This window comes from Cygnus atratus, chromosome 11 (genome assembly GCF_013377495.2).
Source record: "Cygnus atratus isolate AKBS03 ecotype Queensland, Australia chromosome 11, CAtr_DNAZoo_HiC_assembly, whole genome shotgun sequence".
Lineage (NCBI taxonomy): Eukaryota > Metazoa > Chordata > Aves > Anseriformes > Anatidae > Cygnus > Cygnus atratus.
In genome coordinates, this window is record NC_066372.1 from 6,383,440 (window position 1) to 6,390,109 (window position 6,670).

A 6,670-nucleotide genomic window follows, 5' to 3' on the forward strand; every position below is an offset into this window, starting at 1 on the left:
TCATTTCTCAATGGAGTCACCCAGAGCCTATACTTGGAGGTAGCTTTATGAGGCGTAATCTTACTTCAAAGCTCAGGTATGGTGGCAGTTACTTAGCACAATGATTAGAAGACTTGCCCAGATTGTGAATGTGTCAAGTTAAATCCAACTTCAGTCTGGCATCTCCCTAACGTCTGCACTGTCCTTTTTTTTTTTTTTTTTTTTTGAGTGATATACTTTCTAAACATGAATTTTCTATTTCTGTGACATAAATGTGAGCACCAGGACACATTTTTTTTTGCTGGGAGGATGACCAAGCACTGGCAGAGATTGTCCAGAGAGGCTGTGGAGCCTCTTGGAGACAGTCAAAAGCCACCTGGACATGGTCCTGGTCCAGCTGCTCCAGGTGGCTCTGCTTGAGCAGGGGTTGGACCAGATAGTCTCCAGAGGTCCCTTCCAACCTCAACCATTCTGAGATTCTGTGACATAGTTGGGGATCAAAGCCGCCACATCCTAACCTACTGTTCAGCTTTTGTTATGGGCAGACATGGGAGTCCACAGATTGTCTCTCATTTCACAGTAATTCTTTTGTTTTACTTTGAACGGATGTTGCCTAACATATCAGTGGCTAGTTCGTCTAGTGGATAGTATCATCTCCTGTGAATGGAGAGATTGGGCAGAAATCACATCCTGAGGATGAGAAAATGAAACTTGGAATTTCAATGTCTGAGAGAGTGCTTAAGTCATGGAGTTTGCCCTAGAACAAATGGCACTACTTAGCACTAGCTCTAGGAGAGCAATGGCTTCCATAAATTTTTATTTGGAGATTCAGTATGTAGGGAAAGGCTTCCAGATGCAGTGCTTCAAAGATGAATGCTAATAACTAATTCTGGATTATGGTCAGGCAAATTAATACTGAGCTGTTAAAGCTCTGCCAAGACCGAGGCATTGCTGGCTAGAGGTACAAAGAGAATTTTACATGCCTCAAGTCTTAAGGTAGAAATCAAAGGTGCCTCCAAGTTAGCACAACAGAGGGGAGTTGCAACTTTGAATTTTCATGCCTAAATAATACTAAAACTTCAGTTTTGATCCATGAATCCTCTTTCAGAACTAGCCCGAAGTGCAATCTCCAAATTCACTGGTTAGTTTTTAAGCCAGATTTCTTGTATGGTGCACTTGATGCAGCAAACTGTGATGTAAAAGAAGACACTTTCAAGGATAGGGAAGCTAGACTGATCCAAAATAAATCTGAGGATGTTTATTTATGCTCTGCTTGGCCAAAAGGGGAGCTTAAAAGGTGTTGGGGAGTCTTCTTATTTCCCTGCTATCAAGTGTTACTTGATTTACATAACAAAAACCTCTGATATATGTGCCTGAAAGCACAGCCTAATTTTGTAATTGTTGATCTCTCGAGGATTAAACCTAATACATATCAAGATTCAGAAAAACACAAGATTTTACTAACAAAAAGAATCAAGACAGATTTTTCCATTAGAAGCTGAAGTTTTATTACAGGATAACAGTACATAAAGCACATCTAAAATCGATGTGTTCAATGCACTTAATAAAGGTAATGTAATATTAAAGGTACAGTTTCTAAGTACAATATAACAACATTCATATTAGAATGAAAATTGGAGTATTTAAAAGACAACATTAAATCTCTTATTTTTACAGTCGTATTTACAAAATGAATCAAAATACTTTTTTTTGGGACTGAGTAAAATAACAAACTTGAATATAAGCAGGCTATCATAAGAGTGAATTGGAAAGGTCCATGAAAGTGAAAAGTTAAGTGATTGGGTAAAGATCATTAGCAAAGGTTTAGTACAATACCACTTTAGTATTCCTCTTGATGGCTTACGTTTTATGGTGGCTAGAAAAGGAATTTATATATACTGTACACATAACAGACAGCATACATTTACATGTACAGTATAGTTTCATTTGAAGTTGTGTGTATTTACAGAAATTTGAGCATATCACTCAATGAGGTTTTTGAAGTTCATGTGCTTAATCCTCAAACTGATGTATATTTGAAATCATCATTTATTCTCATTTTGTTATGTTGAACATTTAGTCAACAGGGAAAATATGTTAACCAAATGGTTTTGCATAAATATATCAAACTATTAAAATTAAAACAATAGGGAGAACGTGTTCCTAGCATTATGTATAAGTTAGTACATACAAATTTAAGAGCGACTCCTTTTCTTTTTGAAAATATCAAAAGGTGACTTAAATCAACAAAGGAAAATAAAATTGTCATGGCTTATATTTAAATAAGATTGTAGCTTCAAGAGGTTTTTATAATTATCCTGATAGTGTTTGCAATTAAACATTCCACTTATGAAAATATACGCACGGTGCAGTAAAGTTTGTATTTATTTTTAGGACAACAGTATGTTTGCTGTTTAAAAAAAATTATTTATATATATATATTCCTTGAATTGAGGGTATAAAAGCAGTGCATGGAAGCCAAGAATCATGGCTTTAAAATTCACTACCTTCTATTATCAAAAAGTGCAGTAAACAGAAACAATTGTATTTAATAAATTGCTCAAAAATCTTTGCTAAAGATCTTATAAATTCAGTAATATTACAGAAAAGTTCTAATAAATATTTAAAAGGTTAATTACCTCCTTAGTTAGATATTTGATATCCATCAGTTTTTAAGAATTAACACGAAAACAGTATCTAGAATGAAAGGAACAGGGGATAGGAATACTTTTAAGGGTACATGACTATGTAAATTAAGGTATATAAGAAAAATAAAAACAAAACCCCCAGACCTGACAAATGTTGCGAATTCCACTCCTTAATTAACTTTAGTTGCTAGTGGCTGTCCTCAGATATGTATGCATGATTTATAAAGCATATCCAAGGACTGAATTTAGCCATCGATCTATCATCGAAGATTTACAGAAAATTCCTATTTACAGTAACTGGAGTTAAGTGTGTAGGCATAGCCTAGTAATATCTGTGGTTTGAGTGTGTACAGATCCTATTTAATGTGAAGAGGGAGGAAGGCACCCATCAGAATAACATCTATAAATATCAGATGCCACAACAACATAGAAATCTACAAACAAGCCAAATAACTACCTCCCTTTCAGACAGACAGCATATTGTAAATAGTCTATACTGCTAGATTTGATTCTTGTTTCTGATACGATACAGGCAGACTGATTTATTAACCAAAAGGGTAACAAGCTGGACAGAACATTTTTAGTAATGTTAATAATGTAGAAGAAAATTCTACATTTGATATCAAGTATCTGTACCGGTGAAGTAATTTTCTCCTTATTAAATATACTATTGAATAATTTATATAATGACACTATGCATTTAAAGAGAAAACCATGTCCCAAATCTTGTACTCTGATACAGGTACTTGTTGGGCATATGTAGGTGTATATATATATATATATATACACAAATATATATATATTTATATATAGTTATACTCAGTGAAATTAACAAGACCCAAAGGTGGTATTGTCTAGGAATAAAAGGGGTTTGTTTGCTTTTGTTCACAAAAGTAACTTATCTAGCACCACACATCAGAAAAACACAAAAATAGCACACTCTAGTTCTAAACAGCTATGTCTAAAATAGATTATATAGTAAAACAGATATTATACAGCATAACGTGGTATTTGATAAACAGATAAATATTTGCACTGTGTAGGCTGTTTATAGTATAACTTTATCTATACAGAATGAAAGCAAAAAGTTAACTGTATAGAGGTGAGCAGAACAACATTAAATATTATGACTCCAAAGCAGAGACGAAGTTAGAGTTGAAAGAATAGAGCAAGATAAAATGTTTACAGGCCATTACAAGTCCTTAAATTAGTAGTAAAATAAGGAATCAGTTGCTCAAGTTTAAGAAAGCAGTAAACAAGAGATTGCATTTACATGCAGATGTCTAAAACTTGTATTTCTTTTAAATCTATGCACAAAAAGTCATTTGTGTTTATTGCTTGACATTCAGTTATGGCTAGAGTATTTTTTAACCTTTTTTGTACTTTGGAAACAAGAATATTGTTAAAGGTGCCATAAAAATGGACAACATTGAAAACAGTTTGCAAATAAACCACCTAACACTGCAGTTCTTTATACATTTTAAAAAGCCTTGTCTGGGGTTTGTCATATGTTAAATATATTTAAACTGGGAAAATACATTGTAGCTTGAAGCCTCCCATTGGCCCAAACATCCAATACAAAAACACATCTCCAGAAAAGGAGCAGGCAGACAGTACAGTTACATATAAAGAAGCAGCCAGTTAATGTCCTAATATTTCAAATATTCACCACTGTTCTGTAACTTGTTTCTAAATCAATGTAGAAATGAGGAACATTTTGGATTTAGAAAGGTGTACAGTACGTATGCCTTTTTGTGAAATAAAATTCACTGTATTGCTTATGAATTCTCTGCATTAGAAATGACAGCATTACAGATTGCAAATTCCTGTAAAGTTTATGCATCTACATTAAGACTCTGTGGGGTAATTTAGGTTAGTGTTTCTCAAACTGAAAGTCACAACCATTAAAAGTTGCCAAAGTATTTAGATTATTATCAAAACACTCTGTCAGGCCCACACAGCTCAGTTCTATGTGAATCGTAGCAGCTCTGTTCACCAGCACAGACAGGCGCACTGTGCTGGCCGGGGAACTCATCCTACTTAGTGGATGCAGCTCAGCTCCCCTGGCGTGGAGGGGCTGGAAGGCTGTTGGCTGCCTGCACTTGTGGTAGCCATGGAGTTACTGCTGAATACCCAGCAGCAGCTCAGTTGCTTTAGCTAGGCAAGGCAGCCAGTAATTACACCTGGTTCTCACTCTCTACCCCAGGAAAACTAAGTTAATTCCAACACACTGAGCTCTATGAAGAAATATAGCCCAGAGGGACTGTGCTTTCAGAAAGCTTGAGAAACACTGACTTACAGGAAAACAAGTACACAAAGGACATAGGAACACTGAAAACATGCAGGTGTTAACAAAAAGGTGTGGTGTCACACATCAAGTTGAACAACTTGATTGTGAAGGTCAGCTTGAAGAAGTAATGAGATTCTGAGGGAAGACAAATGAATATTGTGGCAGAAGAGTTGAACCTATGGGTATTGATCTGAAGCCTTTATCATGTTTTATTTCTTATTTGGATAGCCTACTTATTGCTATAAAGTTATTGCTATATTCTACCGATGATAAAGGCAAACAAACAAAGACAAGCTAAAGAGCAACGTTACGTGTGAAATAGGTAGAATACAGCTTTTATTTTGATGTTAAAATTCTATTTAGTACCTGAATAAAGTTCCAAAGATAGACTGTATATTAATCTAAATGTTACATATTTTTCCCCTCAAGTCCAGTGACTTAGCATTATTTAGTGAGCTACTAACACAGTACTAGGATTAAAGCACATACTGCAACAATTTTTAAATAAATAACTCATTCAAATCTTAAAACTTTTCTTTTTGTTGTTGTATTTGGTATCCTTATGCATTTGCCCTCATTTCCACCAAATGATTTACTGACAAATATTTAGGCAAAAAGAAAATAGGAAGTTAATATTCAAATATATTGATGGAATGCAACGTTTAAAGTAATAAATATTAGTATTAATAATAAAAAACTAATTCTAGTAGTTACATTTCTCTAGCTAAGGAAAATAAATGTTTCCTCTGTGCAATCTAAATGAGCTAGCACAGGTAGAATTTTGGATAGTGACTACTCAAAAGCAAATTGCTTCTTATTTTGGGATATTGGATGATAAATGCTGTTTCTGACACTGATAATAGTAAATTTATCTACTTTGGGGACTTCAAGAATTTGCTGGGAAAAATCATACACTGTTTGCACAGCTTGTACTGGCAACCTGTTTGTTCATCAAGTACAGACTGGGGAACATCTATGTCAATCCTTAGAGCCCAAAAGAAGATACTGTAATGTTTGGATCACCCCACTACGTAGTTAAAACATTGTGTAGATTGCGAGTATTAATAGTATGTTTAATTGATCAGCAAGTATGAAAAGGAGGATTTCTGTTGAGAATCAGCAATAGGGATTTTTTTCTGGCGATGCTGCCAGAACACAAGCTAATCAGGAGGTCATACTTGCTGAGCAGTTGTCTGCCTTAGAAAGCCATTCCAAGCTAAACTGGACCATCAGCTTGCAAAATGTTAAGAAAGGTTTCTCTAATGATTATATGTAACATCAAGTAAACAACTGGAAGCCACAGACCCAGTGGAAAACAAAACAAACTTAATAACCTAAGATACTGGAGAACTGATGCTTTTTGCAAGAAAAAATACATTTGATAGAGAAATTCACTCTCTTCCTGATCTAACCAAAGTCTTGAAATCTTGCTCATTTTGTCCATAGTTGCTTATTTACTTTCCTACTTGCATTTTCAAAAGAATGTGAAGCCACAAAAGAAGACTAATTGTGATAGGCTTCCAGAATCATACAATTTGGCACTTAGAGACTTATTAGACACTGCTGGTTTTTGCTACTGTTGTGATCATTTGAAATTGATACGAAATTGATACTAGATACGAAAATGACTGACTTCAGCCTTAGTGTTTCTTTCCTGTCAGGTGTTTTGCTTTACCATGAGGCATAAGTGACAATGACAGACAAGGTCTGAATTATTGTTCTTGTATTCTATGTGACTTTACTGCCAAAACCT